This window comes from Trachypithecus francoisi, unplaced genomic scaffold (assembly GCF_009764315.1).
Source record: "Trachypithecus francoisi isolate TF-2019V2 unplaced genomic scaffold, Tfra_2.0 Lachesis_group7, whole genome shotgun sequence".
Lineage (NCBI taxonomy): Eukaryota > Metazoa > Chordata > Mammalia > Primates > Cercopithecidae > Trachypithecus > Trachypithecus francoisi.
In genome coordinates, this window is record NW_022681472.1 from 82605353 (window position 1) to 82621656 (window position 16304).

The window sequence follows — 16304 nt, forward strand, 5'->3', positions numbered from 1 at the left end:
CTGGACTAGAGAAAAATATAAATTAGTATAATTAGAGATTACAAAAGGTAGATAAAAGAATTAATAGATTTCGGAGAGAAAGAGACTTCAAACAGCACAGTCATAAGGTTTTCACCATTAGCTGCAGTTGATCTGAGATTTGTGTTCTGAGCTCCTTGTGAGCCAGAAATTAATAGAAAATACAGACAGAAGGTTTACCTTTTATTTTCCATAGGGTAAAAAGAGATAGGTCTTTTCCCTGAACATACCTCTAAATAAAAATGTCATGAGAAACTTCCAAGAAAAGGTTTTATGTGATGGAAGAACAATGTTCTACAGTATCTCCAGAACAAAGAAAAAGCAGGCATTTCCTTCAAGGAAAAGATTGTTTCCATTGAGGACTGACTATTGGAAATACAAATGTCAATGTGAAGAAAAGAGTGGGGCAACTGCCTTTATCCCACAAGACTCTTTTCTCCCAATGTGTGGAGCTCCTCCCCACCCCTTCTTATAGCTCTTCATGGTTCTGACCGCTGTCTCTCATCAACCCTAACTTTATGATCCAGGTTCAGCCTACACATCCATGCTTTCATCTCTCTTGCCACATGCCAGAAAGATCAACCCCACTTTTTTGTCAACTTCAATGTGAAATGATCCAAGGACTAGCATGTTTTTAGGCTTCAAGTAAAACATTTGAGAATGCTGGAAATGCTCAAAAAGTGTCAACTCTCACTCATATAACCACTTAATTCTGTTTTCAAGTCTTTGTCCACACTTGTGCTCTGAGACATTTAACACTCTATACTTAGTACCTAACAAATAAAATAACAATTACTAATTAATAACTCTTATAAAGTGCTTATGATGTTTCAGTCATGTGTGTTATCTTATTGAATTCTCATCACAACTCCCAAAGGAGATATCATTACCATTTCTATGTTCCAGAGATGGAAATTGGGCAAAGAAATCAAGTAACTTGCCCAAACTTTCACAGATAGTGGTAGAATTTGGATAACAGAGCCCAAGTGAATGAATAAGCAAATAAATACAACATGAGGAATGACTCTAAGTGAAAGGCATGTTCATCAATGTGAAGAAGTGGAGTATTCATTGAGTGCCAGAAATTCTTCTCTGTTCCTTAAACACAGCATTTGTATTAGTCTTTCCTAACTCTGTGAGAGAGTCGTTTTCAATCTCAGTGTAGAGTTCCCATTCTAGATGGCTGCTCTAAAAAAACCCAGAGATCACTAGATAAACTGAGGCCCCATGAATCTGGATCAGAGAGTAAAGTCTCCAAGTCTTGATCAAGCTTTGCTATTTAGACTGTTAAATCTTTGGATGTTGAGGGCCTTCAGGTGAGTAGGAACAAATTTATGGAGCCATTACCACTTTCTGTAGGTTCCCACTCTCACCCCAAGAGGGATTCATGAGATACAATTTCAGTGATTGCGTGAACTTCAGTAACAATTCCACGAGTTTGAATTGTTCCAATTTTAACTACTGTTGTTTTTTCCTCCTTCTGACAGTATTATTTGTATCCGATGCATGTATGGCAATGTGAGTAGTCAGGATTGACCACAACACCCATCAAAGAATTAGGACAATTTAATAAATATGAATTGAGTGAGGTATCTCATATGCCAGGCACTGAGCTTAACATAGGAAATACAGAGCTGAGAAGGTGGACATGGGCCCAGCCCTCAGGGAGCTTATAGTGTGACCATGAAGATGAACACTAACAAGCAATTCTTCAAAGCACTGCTGTTGATAAAGCATCAGGAGTAAAGGGAGAATGGGTGCAAATGGGAGAAAATTTGCTGAAATGAAGCTTATGGCCACAGTTGCAGCAGCAGGAGATGGCACCTGGTTGGAGACCACATCCCTGAGCAACAGGGTAAATGCAATCAAGTTCCAACCTAGCCATTATACCCAAGAAGGATCCCCATTTAACAGATGACAAAATGGAGACGCAGGTTAAGTAGCCGTCAAAAGTCACATAACTAACAGGAATGGAGCTAGAGCACAAGCCAGGGAGTCTGGCTCCAGAGGTCATGAGAACCAGTTCACTGGGAAGAAGTAAACGGTCAATTCCCAAGGACCTATGCAGTCCAGCAGAAAGGGGCTAAAAGAAGTACCCCCTTCCCCAATTTGGGGGCCAGTTCCTTTTGCTGTGGCTATTTGGCCTGGACCCACAGCCAGCCCCTCAGAAATAGTGCAACAAGGAGCTTAATTCTAAACCCACCAGTTCCTGAAACCAGGACTGTCAAACAGTGGCCTCTCTAGATCCAGAAAGAACTAGAATCATCTACATCTCACTGGATGCTCCACAGGAACAGCTTGGGTGAGAGCAGCTGAGAAAGTCTGACAGCAGCTCCAGGCAGCCCTGAAAACAAAGGACATTTCTAAACTGGAGGTAATGTGAATCTAGCATTGGTCAGCTGTACCAGAAATCAAATTTGGGACAAAAACATCTAGCCTGTATTAACCTTTTACATTTCCAAATTGCAGCCTTAATCTCTTTCCATCAGCTTACTTATAATTGCATCAGAGACCCCACAAACCTATCATTATTCCTCTCGGAGGCCCTGAGGCAAATCATTTGTGTGCTCTCTGATTGAGTGCCCCGTTAGTTAAGTGGGGAAAAGGGGAAAAAAACCTTCCTCACCACAGTGCTGTGAGAATTCACAAGATTCCTGCACACTGCGCTTGGAAGATAGATCATCCCCGTCAGAGAAAACGTGTCCCTTGGGTGTCAGGATGCAAAGGGTGTATGCAGGAGAGGGAGAAACCAAAGTTTGGCATTGAATTGTTGTTTATATATGTTCCTCATTCATTTATTTTTCAAAAATAATTTTTGAGCACTTACTCCGTGACAAGCATTGTATTGGAGACTCAGGATTCAATGGCGAATAAACCACAGCTCCTGCCCACGAGCAGCCAATGGTCTTTAGAGTAGTGGATCTCCATCTGGCTGCACATCTCAGTAGCCTAGAACACTTCTAAAAAGACCCATTCCCAGTGCCCCCAACCCAGACTAATTAAATCAAAATCTGTGAAGGAAGGGCTCCAATGTTTATTTAATTTCCCTAGATGGTTCTGGTATCTAGAGAGGGTTGAGAACCACTGGTCAGGAAAAAATAAATTACCTCCTTCTCTCTGCCCTTGGTACAGCCTTCATACTTCGTTAGAATATTTCACTATAATCGTTATCAGACCCTTGGTACCTGCAGGAAGACCCTGGTCATTTCATCTGTATGCGAGTCGGGTGTCATTTGCAGCTTCTCTGAGGCATGAATTGGAACTCTTGAATTGGAAGGCTGGGTGTAGAGGTAAAGTCATCAACTGGTGATAAAGCCTGGGTCACTCTTTGGTATTCATATGACTCCATGCCCTTTGAAAGAAGGTTTAACATCAATCTGTGCTTTCCCTGTGTATAGCCAAGAACTGATACTTAACAAGTAATCAAGTAATCAATGAGGGTGGTAGTAGTCACCTTTGTTTGTATTTACGTGGATCTTTTCTTCCAAAGATCCTTCTCTACCATTTGGTTAACCACTCCTCCATCCTCTCTCTAAATCCATGTTGTCTGGATGGAGCTGCCTCAAAGCTCTTGGCAGCAAAAGGTGACACCTGCCCAAGATCAGGCCAATATGTGAAACTGTATTCCCCTTGCCTAGGACATAGACCAGGACAATCAATGTCCATCATTGGCCTTTTGCTGGAACAAGCAGCTGTCATTCTTGCCCATGGTTATTAAGTATATGGCAAATTAGAGGTGCTGGTGGTCTTCTTATCCACCAGCTGGGGAAAGACTGGCTGGGAACAAGATCAACTCAGAATCCTGCTGATCTATCTGGTTTGAATACCTGGATCCAGTTGAGACTGAAGATCTACCCCTGATCTTTTGATTATGTGGGCTAATCATCCTCCATTTTTTTGTTTTGTTTTGTTTTGTTGGTTGTTTTGAGACAGAGTCTTGCTCTGTCTCCCAGGCTGGACTGCAGTGGCACAGTCTCGGCTCACTGCAAGCTCGGCCTCCCATGTTCACGCCATTCTCCTGCCTCAGTCTCCCAAGTAGCTGAGATTATAGGTGCCCACCTCCACGCCCGGCTAATTTGTTTTTTGTTTGTTTGTTTGTTTTTAGTATTTTTAGTAAAGACGGGGTTTCACCGTGTTAGCCAGGATGGTCTCGATCTCCTGACCTCGTGATCCGCCCACCTCGGCCTCCCAAGGTGCTGGGATTACAGGCGTGAGCCACTGTGCCCAGCCTCATCCTCCATTTTTTATTTCAGCCTATTTAAATCAGATTTTCTCCCTTGCAGTTAAAAGAATGTTCACTACGACACTGGATAAATAAATGAATTCTCTGCCCCCTTCTCTTCAAGTAAGAAAACTTAAGAAAACAAGCATAGCTTCTTCCCTTATCCCTCCAAGTTTCTGAGAAAGACTAAAAAGGATTTGGCAATAACTGATAGCACTGATATTTGTCTAATGCAACTTTTCCCAAAATGTGCTCTGCAGAACATTAAATTTGTCCCTGTCCAAGTAAGTTTAGGGTTAAATTGTTAAAAGGTATCTTTAGTGCAAAAATTTCTCAAGCCTTTTGATACTGATGTCAGTGAGAAATGTAAATCTCTCATAAGAACTGCAGTATACTACATTTTCCCAATTTATTTAAGTACAGGGCTCTTTTTTTGTCCTGCATCTCCTGGGATTAGAGTTTTGGAAGAAATGCCATTCTAGCTGCAACCCAAAGAATGTTCTTTCCTTTGCTTGGAATACTCTTCCCACACCATCCACTACCAAGCTGTCCAATTTCTACTCAACTATCATGTCTCAGGATGAAAACCACTTTCTCCAAAAAGTCTTTAACAACACCACTACTGCCACCTTCCCCAATCTCAGATAAGGTTATCTATACCCATCATTTGCTCTCTTACACTGTATACTTCCACTTTAATGGTATTTATCACACATAATTATAATTATCCATACGTTTCCCACTTAAAATATGTGCTGGGGCCAGTTCACAATATGTTCCCCAGTGATTCCCACCTACTGGTATTCATGATCTTGTGGAGACACTTCCCATGTCAATGTATGGCCAGTCCTATGTGATCAATAAAATATGGAAAAGTGAAGATATGTGACTCCCAAGGTTAGGTCATAAAAGGTATTGTGTCTTCCACCTAGGGTTCATAAATTGCCCACTCTAGGGAACCAGACACCATGCCCTGAGGACATTCATGTGTCCTTGTGGAGAGGAGCTAAGGACCCTAGCAAACAGCTGGCACCAGCTTTCTAGCTCCATTAATGAGCCAACTTGGAAGGTGTCCTCCACCTCTGATTAAGTTTTCAGAAGAATGAAGTTTCAGCTAACATCTGACCACAATCCAGTGAAAGACCACAAGCAAGATTGGCCCAGCTAATCCTTTTTGAAGTTCTTACCTCCAGAAACCATGAGACTATAAATTCCTTGAGAGTCAGTACTGTGAACTGCTTACTATTGTGGCATACTCCCCACCACACACATGAATGCACGTGCATGTATATGCACACATACTACCAGGATCATAATTATAGGACTTGAAACATAGACGTCACTCATTATTTACAAAGTAGATGAAAAATAAATGGAAGAATAAAGTAAATTCTGTATATATATATATAAACTATATATGTAAACATATATAAATTATGTATTTACATACATCTATATACACACACAGAGGTAGATATATATTATATATGCACATGGACACATATGCCTCTATAAAATGTATATTAATTATAGACATATACAGGTATAGGGGGCTGGTTGGTAATTTGGGTTATAAAATAAGAAAGGAGAAACACTCCTTCTAAATCACAGGAAGATTCTCAAATTCAAATATCTCACTGTGACTATAGCCCTGAACTGGGAAATCCAGGAGAGCTGGCTTTAATATCACATCTGTGTGATTTTTTTTGTTTGTTTTGTTTTTTTTGTTTTTTTTTTGAGACGGAGTCTCGCTCTGTTGCCCAGGCTGGAGTGCAGTGGCCGGATCTCAGCTCACTGCAAGCTCCGCCTCCCGGGTTCCCGCCATTCTCCTGCCTCAGCCTCCCGAGTAGCTGGGACTACAGGCGCCCGCCACCTCGCCCGGCTAGTTTTTTGTATATTTTAGTAGAGACGGGGTTTCACCGTGTTAGCCAGGATGGTCTCGATCTCCTGACCTCGTGATCCGCCCGTCTCGGCCTCCCAAAGTGCTGGGATTACAGGCTTGAGCCACCGCGCACGGCCTGTGTGATTTTTATGAAGTGACATAGCCCCCTGCCCCCGCCCCACCTCCAATGCTAGAAAACGAGGGAGTTAGACTAGAGCATTTTCAAAGGCCATCTCAGCTCTACCTTTTGATGACTCCAAGGCAGTGAGCGTTCTGGAGGTCTTGTACCAACATGGCAGGGAGGGAACGGAATTCAGCTGGTCTAACACAGGGTCCTTCCGGGCAGAGCTGAAGAAAAGAAGCCCAAGTCACCTGCTGAAGTCCTGTCTTCTTTGCTGTTTCTCTTCCACTGTTTTCAGCTTTGGACTGGGCAGAGCGAATGTGTCCCCAGATTGTAGGAAGTGACAGAAGCACCCCATCCCAGGACTGTTTGGGTGGCGGTGTGGGTCTTTGATCATGGAAATGGTGGTGGTGTTGTCATTCACAGCCCTTGGAACACTAAGACCCAGGGTCAGTCCTCAAAGAACAACTCCTGCCAAGGGTCTCACATAGTCAACTCTTAACTGATACAACAGCCACTTTCTAAGAATACAGTGTAGCTTTTGGGCAATCTGCCTAGAAATTCTTTTCCACTGAATTCCTGGAAGAGACTGCTTGATTTTCTCCACACCCTAGATTCAGAGCATCAAGCCAGAAAGCCAAGAATAGCCACACACAGCACCTGAGAAAATTGTGTCTGCACAACCCAGGCTCATGTAGGGTGGAAAGAGCTGTTCTACAAGTAATTTGTGAGGGAGACACAAATTCTGCAATTCTGGTTTGATATTACCTTGGTGGGGGAAGGGTTGGGATGGGGATTAGAGCTTGGAATATAATACCTACTGAGTATTTACCATATGTCGGGCACATTACATTTGTATCTTATTTAATTCTTATGAGTTCTAAAAGGTACAAAATTTTAATTCATTTTGTGATTCACAGGACATCAGGTTGAGTACACAGAAAGGTCTTATCCCAGTCCAAGCCCTCCTTAAAGACTAGGCAATCTTGCTTCCTAAACAACATCAATGAGGATGTGAGTATGTGTGTGCATGTGGCATAGGGTGAAGTTTAGAAAATAAATACATTCGGCCGGGCGCAGTGGCTCAAGCCTGTAATCCCAGCACTTTGGGAGGCCGAGACGGGCGGATCACGAGGTCAGGAGATCGAGACCATCCTGGCTAACACGGTGAAACCCCGTCTCTACTAAAAATACAAAAACTAGCCGGGCGAGGTGGCGGGCGCCTGTAGTCCCAGCTACTCGGGAGGCTGAGGCAGGAGAATGGCGTAAACCCGGGAGGCGGAGCTTGCAGTGAGCTGAGATCCGGCCACTGCACTCCAGTCCGGGCGACAGAGCGAGACTCCGCCTCAAAAAAAAGAAAAGAAAAGAAATACATTCTAGTGCAAGGTTTGGCAAACTATAGCCTGAGTGCCAAATTCATTCTGCTGGTTAATTTTGTAAATAAAGTTTTATTGAAACACTGCCATGCTCATTTGTTTATATGTAGTCTATGGCTGCTTTTATGCTACCATACTAAGGCTGAGTAATGTGACAGAGACCACATGGTCTACAAGCCTAAATTATTTACCATCTTGTCCTTTAGAGAAAAAGTTTGCTGACTCCTGCTCCATATGACCACAGTAACATAAGGCATTACCTTATATTGGTAAGGTACCTTATATATATCTGGGATAACTACATATCCCAGACTAAGAATATATTATTAACTTTTCTAATTAGCCATAACTAAACACTAAAAAGAATTTGAAAATTAACCAAATAATATTCACAATCAAATATCCATTTGCAGGAAAAACTGTACCAATATTGTTCCTGTATTCTGGAAGTCATTAATAAAGCTAAAGCCATCAGTAAAGTAAAAGCAGTCATTACATATAGAGCCATCCTGAGAAAGTTAGCTGTCTGAGGAGTTAGTCCCACACCATCCTCTGAAGGAGTCAGTACCATATTGGTTCCAAGGAGCTGTCACTTTAATCAGTTCTATGGGGACGTTGAATCAGTCACTCAGATAAGAACGATGATGAGGCTGAACAGGTAGCAACCTTTTCCCCTGTCCTTATCAGTCCTTATTTCCACCACCAGAGCATGAAGTCCTCCATTAGAATATTTGAGAGACGAAAGGGCAAAGAGATTGGGGATATCCCCAAGTAAGTTTTGGAGTAGTAAAGAACTCCACGAATCAATATAATTTAGCAGAAACAAAAGCTCTCAGAGGCAAGTGACTTGCCCAAGGGCATACAGCGGTGGTAGGGCAGAAGTTATCACCCACGTCTCCAAAACCCAGTGCAGATCTTGCTCCAATGTGAATTCAAGTTGTGCTGTCCACGGGCAAACAAGAAACTTCCCCTCACTGGCACTCTAATTCCTGCCATAAAAGGACAATGTTGGCCTGGATCGGTGTTGCCCAAACCTCAGCCATTTCTAGAGCACCTTTACAATTTTACCAGGTCTGTACCATACATACTATCATCAACTTACTGTATTTTAATTGATCCCTTTCATCTGAAATTACTTTACTGTACAAGAAAACCATCACATTGCAATAAACGGAATTTAAGTATGAATTATCCTAAATAGAAATTACTATGTAAACTTCACTATGCTATTAAATTCCAGGTAGATAATGTTGCCCACCCAAAGCTTTGTTCCTGAGCCCTTTTCTATTGTCCTTGAGAAAGACTGAAACAAATGTTGAAGAGGCATTAAAGACTGACACCAAACTGAGAATCTCTCCAGGCAAAGAGAAAGAGAATTTGGAAAAGAACAACCTTCTCACAGTCTCATGCCATTAATAGTGTTCTCCTCAGACATTTGGAAACACTGACATCTAATTTCATGAGAATTCCAAAGCCAGCCAAAGAGTAGCAGGAGGGGTGGAATTGGAAGAATTGAAAAGAAATATTTCTGTCTAAAATGAATTCAATTCCTTTAGTTTCCTTGTTGGCATCTCATGCACAGCAGACATCTGAGTATCACTGCATAGTCAAGATAACCTTTAAGGTTGAAACTTTATTTCCATTGTAGAGATAGAGACACCAAAGCTCAAGTCCAGGAAGATTAAGTAATTTACTCAGGGTCACAGACTGTGGATAGAGTAGCTTCAGACAGAGGTATATTTGATGCCACAGGCCTCTTTTTTTCTCTCTGCAGTTGAATTTTGTCTCCTTTGCAATCTCAATGGTCCTTCCAGTGACCCAACCCCTGCTAACTGGATAATAAGAATAACTGGTCCCTGTCCTCCTTGGCACATCCTTTCATGTGCCTGCCAGAGTCTGAGCACCTCACCTGGCTCATCCTCCTCTGCAGACTCACATGCTCTTCTTTCTCATCCTCATCACATAAATCCCACCCTTGCAACCTTTTATCACTCTCTGCTCCTCTCCTTTTAACTGGTTCCAATCCCTCAGCCTCTACCCTTTAAGTGGGATTTCCAGGACTGAAGACAGCCTGCCACAAGATCCTGAAGACAAAGCAGGGTTGAACTGAACCATTACTTGGTGCATTGTGAACAAGTTTCTCACTGACTCCAGCAATGGACAGGTGCCAGCTAGGGATTAAGGGTGATGGAAGGGGGCATATGGGCAACCTTTGAGAAATGAAGACAGTATCACTCAATGAAGCAGTGGCGAGAAAAGTAGTCAGGTAAGATGGCAAGTGCAGAAGTGTGAAAATGGAACTCAAACCCATACAACAAAAGTATTGAACACCGAGTTGGCATAAGACAGATTCCAGGTACAAAGATGCATACAGTGGAGACACAAAGAAGAATAAAAGATCCTGTACCTCAAGGGAGCCACTGTCTAGCTCTTCCCTGCCCAACACGGGAGCCACTAGCCACATGTGGTTACTTGAGCACTGGAAATGTGGCCAGGCCAAATTGAGATGTGATGGAAGTGTCAAATACATTCCATATTTTGAAGACTTAGTCTTCAAATGACAGAAAAGCATGTGAACATCACAGTAATCATTTTTACATTGATTACTACTTGAACTAATAATATTATGAACATATTAGGTTAAAATGTTATTAAAATTAATTTCATCTGTGTCTTTTTACTTTTCTTTAAGGCTACTAGAAAATCTAAATTTGTAAATGTGGCCCACGTCACATTTCTGTTGGAGAACACTAGTCCATTCAGCAAGGTGGGTATGCACCCAACACAAGAAACATGTAAAATTGTAACACATGTTGAACTAGACACAAGTGTCTATCATCAGGAGGTGGGGGGATTCCAAGTTGGGTGAACACAGCAATTACTTATTTACACAATTCACTTCGTTTTCACAATATCCATTGGCTGCTGAGCTTTAAAAAACTCTTTTCTCATTAATCTCCTTGTGTGTTCCTAGATCTGAGAATAAACTCTTTGTGTGCAAGGACAACTTCATCTCCCTTTTAAAACTCCCTCAGTACCACCTCCCAGAAGTTACTTCAGTTCTAGGCACATAAAGAATGCCTGTAGAAACCAATGAATTTCACATGCATTTATCTAGACTATTTCCCACGAGCCAATGTCCATATAGGCAAGTATTCAAAGTAGAGAAAAAGCTATTGACCAGAGCATGGAAAGGATAAATAGACACAGACATCATCAAACGGACTTACAGGAGCATTTATTGGCTGCTTACTATACACCAGGTTCTCCATTGCATTCTTTATATATAATACCTGACATAAACCTTAAACCATCCTGTAGCAAAGCTAATCTTATCCTATTTTACAGATGGGAAACTGAGGCCCCTAAAAGGTTATGTAACTGCCTAAACACAGTTAATAAGAAGGCAATAGTGAGAGGAGAGATCATGCCGACTTACTTCAAAGCTCAGGGATAGCTCTTTATGGGGCACATCTGCACGGGGATTTCAGCTTCCACTTTGAATTATATCGTTAACTATTGTACAAGCAATTTGTCTGAACATTTGGAGAAAGATGTTGTGTAAGTACTTGTATCCTTTCTGTAGGAGGAAACTTCAGCAGGATACAGGTGACATGACTTTGCTCTCTTTTGCATCCAACTGCCGAAAAGTATCCCTCTTTTGGAACTCCAGATTGTGTCTTAGCCTACAGGTTCACACTATTTAGACTCCCAAACCCATAATGTAAGACTTGGAAACCAGCCAGCGAAAGAGGGAGGGAAAGAATATTTTTGCAATTGCTGCAAGAACTTTCCAAGAGCTATTCTTGGAGCTGGGAGTGTTGACACTGGGCTCTCAAAAAGAGAACAGGGAAGGATTCTAATATGGATATATTTTAAATTGTGTGCTTGACAACACATGCTAGGTGCCCCCCACCAAAAGAAAGCCAATAGTGAAAGAGGCTCAGATAGAGTAACTGAATACGGGCTGGCTCATGGATGGCTTTGTTAGTGCAATAATCTCATTTAACCAAAGGTGATATGGGGTAGTGATTGCCAGAGTTCAAATCCCAGCTTTGCTGCATCCTAGCCATATTACTTTGAATAAACGAGGCTCTCTGTACCTCAGCTTCCTCATCAACAAAATAAGCACAATAATAATATCTGCCTCAGAGAGTTGTTACAAAGTTTAATTCGAGTTCTTGCATAGAATGTGTTTTCATCAATGTGAGGAGTAGCTATTATTATCATTTTTAATGGCCTATCACAACAGTTAGCTCAGTTCTAGTATCTTCAACAAAGATAGGGTAAAACGAGAGTAATGCTACTTAAAAAGACACTGTCTCCCCAGCAATGCATGGAAATAGTGAGATTTTCTTGTGTCTACATTTAGTGGAGAAAAAAGTAGCACAGTGGTAGAAATGAGAAAGGCAAACTAAGGCATAAAGAGATTAGAGAAAACAAAAGGAGTTACTAAGAATGTAAACTTTACATAAGATGAGCCCCCCTATTTTCTAGGAGGGTTAAATCACAACCTTCGCCCATCTCTATAACCCTTTTCATTATTTTCTTCCCTTTACACCATACTTTGAAATGATATGTCAATAAGTTCTTACTAAGTAATAATTTAAAAGCTTTAATTTTGTGTGTTATTTGGAGATGGAAGTAACTGCCCAAAAAAGGTCCTGAAATGATTTAAAGTGCTGAGTTACTTTGAGCTGATAAAATTCTACTCTGAAGGATGGTGTGGCAGTATGAATTGTACAAAATGTTCAGTGTGTCCTTTAAGAATTCTGATGCCAACTAAACTATCAAATATTAGACTGCATGTGTCTAATGCAGTGTCAGGAACCAGTATATCCGGAGCTATTTCTTGTTACCTGATTTGTCAGAAAGAGCTCAGACACAAAGCTCAGAGTAATTGCAAAGCTGGACAACAATTTTCAGATCGATGGCATTTTGACCCTAACTTGCGACTATTTAACATGCAATCTCAGCATTTAACAAGCTATTTTCTTATAAAGTAATTTTAAATTACATCTCAATGCTTTTTGCACTTGAAATAAAGACAAACATAAAATAAACAAAAAGAAATCACATTGTCACGATAGTTACCTCCAAATATGTTTGTTCATGCCTCATCTATGTGATTAATGTTCAATGGTCAAATAAGAGTTTCTTAAACGAAACACCACCACCATCATCCATCACAGTCTAGTCATAAAATGTTCAGTTTCACCATTTGTAAAATGAAGCTAAAAATGTTTACTCTTGCTATAAGGTTTGTGGATTAGGCCTACATCTTCCATTTGAGTTCATTCTTCCCATGACTGGGAACCACCAATAAACAGAAGAAGCAATTGTGGTTGAAAGCATAGGCTTTGCAGCCAAACTTTGAGGTCTGGATCCCAGCTCTGACATCTTATATCTCTGTGACCCTGAGGAAATGACCTCTTTGAGCCTCAGTTTCCTCATCTAGAAGGCAATACTCATGAGCATATCCACCTAAAAGCATTGTTGTATGGACTTCCACAGATGATGTAAGCTGAGAGATTGGCACAGTGTCCAGCAAATAGTGAACGACTGATCCATGTCAGCTACCCTATCACCTTCATTCAGTGAATGAAGCTCTGAAAGGGCCAACATATATCTAAAGGATGTCAGTAGATACATGTCGAATGAAAGCATCTGAGGCATTGTATTCTTGAGCCCAGGGCAGATAGCCCAGGAGGAAGGAGAAACCCTTGACAAAATTATTCTCCCTTTGAAAACCAAGGGTCACCAGGCTATGTAGTTAAAAAGCATTAAAAAGCCAACATTCTAGCTTCTCTTTCTTGATCTACCCCACCTAGGGGAGACAGAAGAGGAAATGTCCCCCAACTCCACCCAAGCCTCCTAATGAGCACATAGAAGAGAAGGGAGGTCTCACTTCCTTGTCATTGTCTCATTTTAGCTTCTTCTGGTATTACCCTACTTGGTGAAACCTGAACTAGGATTGTGAGGCCAATTTTATTTCCTAGTTATGGATGTAAAGTGATGCAAAGTGAGCCCACACTGTTGAGAGGATGCAAATGGATTCACCAAGCTAACAACGAACCACAATTCAAAAACCTCAAGCCTGACACTGTCAGATCCTCAGGCTCTGGGTGCACATGGGTGGTGCAGACTGTGTCCCAGGCACTGAAGATGACCACCTTGCATAGGTGCACTTCCAAAAGACCAGATGGAGGCAGCTGGGAAGTCTTCTCACTGACCTCATGCGTTAGCATCCTGATGACGCACCACCCTGCAGAGAGTGGAGGGCACCCAGAAATTCCCCATCCCACTCACTTTGCTTATCAGTACCCTGTCTTCCCCTTAGTAAGGAAAACAAAAAGAGAACATGACTGTTTAGTTCAGGATGGATGGGCACAGAAATAATTTCATAATGTAGCCTTCTTTCCTTCATCTTTTCAGTAAATATGTACTAAGGACCTAGGTATCAGTTTACTACATTGCAAAACAAACCTCCCAAAAATTAGTGACTTAAAATGATGACCACTTTTTTTTGGTTCTGCAGGTCAGTAATTTTTGTCTGTGTCCTTGAGGGCAAAATTTGTGTCTTATACAGCTCTAGATTAGCAGCTATCAAAGGGCCTTGCACATAGTAGGCATTTGATAAATCAAGTTGAATGAATTTAGTAAGTAGAAAAAATGGATGATGATTTAAGTCTCCTTGGGGCTCAATTTATGAGCAAGAGGTCAATCATATTGACCAATATGATTGCGCTCATCTTAGCAAGTGTATGTTCCCTGTTGAATCTCTGCGTCTATAAGAATCCCTGGTGCTATCGTAGGTGCTATAAACATTTTTAAATGAATGAAAGCTCTTTCCAGAATCCAACACTTCTCATTATCCCCTTTTCTGCCGCTCTATCAATGCCACTGTCATCTGTCCCCCTGATGGTTGTATTAGCCTCTTGATTGGAGTCTGGGTCTTTGTCTCTTTATTGCCCTCAGCACACCAGTCAGAGGAATCCATAAAAATAGAAGTCAAATCATGTCACTCCTGTGCTTGAATCTTTTACTTGGCCCCTTTGTAACTCAGACTAAAAGTTGAAGCCTTTACAGTGCCCTAGATGGCCCCATGCTTCCTGCCCCACTGTGTCCTCTGCTTCCTCTTGTCTCCCCTCACTCCCTCCTCCCAGCCACACTGGCCTCTTACTGTTCTCTGAGCCCACCACCTGCTCTTCCTCATGCTTTTAAGTTTGTTATTCCAAATGCCTTGAAGGCTTTTCCTTACTTCCTTCAATCTTTTCCTAAATGTCATGTTCTCAATTGGGGTTTTCCCTGAAAATCATGTTTATAATTTCATTGCAACCTCTTCTTTATCTGCTTTATGTTTCCCTATAGCCCACTTATTTCCATCTATCATGCTATATATTTTACTCATTTATTTTGTACATTGCCTGCCTCCCCCAAACTAACATATAAGCTCCCTATGGGCAGGAAGTTTTATTAGTTTGTTTACTGCTAAATCTCCAGCACTTAGAACAGTGTCTGGAACAGAGTAGGTCCTCAGTAATTAACTATTGCATGAAACCATAACATGCCCTATGAGAAGTGTACATTTTCTCAGCCAACACTGAAACCATGCCATATGACCCAACAATTCCACTTGCAGGTATTTTTACAAGAGAAGTGGAAACTATGTTCACACAACATTGTACATTAATGTTCATAGTAGCATTTTTATAAAGCCATAAAAGGGAAACAATCCAAACGTCCATCAACTGATGAATGAATAAATAACATGTGGCATATCCATACAATGGAATATCATTCATCCGTGAAAAGGAATGAGTATTACACATGCTGCATTGGGTGAACCTGAAAAACATGAGGTTAAGTGAAAGAGGCTGGTCATAAAGGATTACACGTTGTATGGTTCTATTTATATGAACTGTTCAGAACAGGAAAATCCATAGGGACAGAAAGGAGATTGCTATTATTCAGGGACTTGCTGAAGTATGAAGTGGAGAGTCACTGCTAAAGGTTACAGAGTTTCTTTTGGACGTGACTACATTTTTCTGGACTTATATAGCGGTGATGGTTTCATAACTTTTTGAATATACTAAACACCCTGACATGTACATTGAAATGGGTTATTTCTACGGTATGTGAATTATCTCTAACTTTTCTTTTTAAGTTGCAAAGACAAAACGAAGAACAAAAAACTTGAATCCAACATTACCCATGTCATCCCAGAGGTCAGATCTCAAGTCTGGGGTCAGCCAGCTACCTAGAGATGAAATCAAGATTTGCACTATTTATTCAAGGAATTATTGCCTCAGTCTCTGTTTTGTCTTAAGCACTGCTTGGTGCAGCAAACAAAACAAAACAACATAAAGTATGCATTTAATGTGCAGTTCATTTGGAGGACAGACAGCTATGAATACAAATAAATAAAATTGAAGGCTCCACCTAAATTCCAGAAGAGAGGTGGAAACCAAGAGCACAAGAACACAGAAGGGAATATTATTTATTAGGGATGGTTTCCTGGACCCAGGCTGTAAAGAAGGTAGGGATTCTGCAAGGACAGGAAAGGAAAGGAAGAGCATTCTGGCACATGGAGCTTGAGAAACAGCATGGAATTCCCCCAAGGACAATGAGGAGTGCAGAGGAGCAGAATGCAGGAAAGACAGGCTGAAGAGATCAGCCGGAGGG

The 16304-nt window shown here is 41.3% G+C and overlaps 1 long non-coding RNA gene across 1 annotated transcript in view; it reads right to left on the minus strand.

Moving 5' to 3' along the window:
* LOC117079197 overlaps positions 1-16304 on the minus strand; it is a 193583-nt gene that overhangs the window by 157827 nt on the left and 19452 nt on the right. The window contains exon 2 of the long non-coding RNA XR_004435306.1: positions 6367-6470. This is a non-coding gene — a long non-coding RNA (uncharacterized LOC117079197). The remainder of the gene's footprint in view (positions 1-6366; positions 6471-16304) is intronic.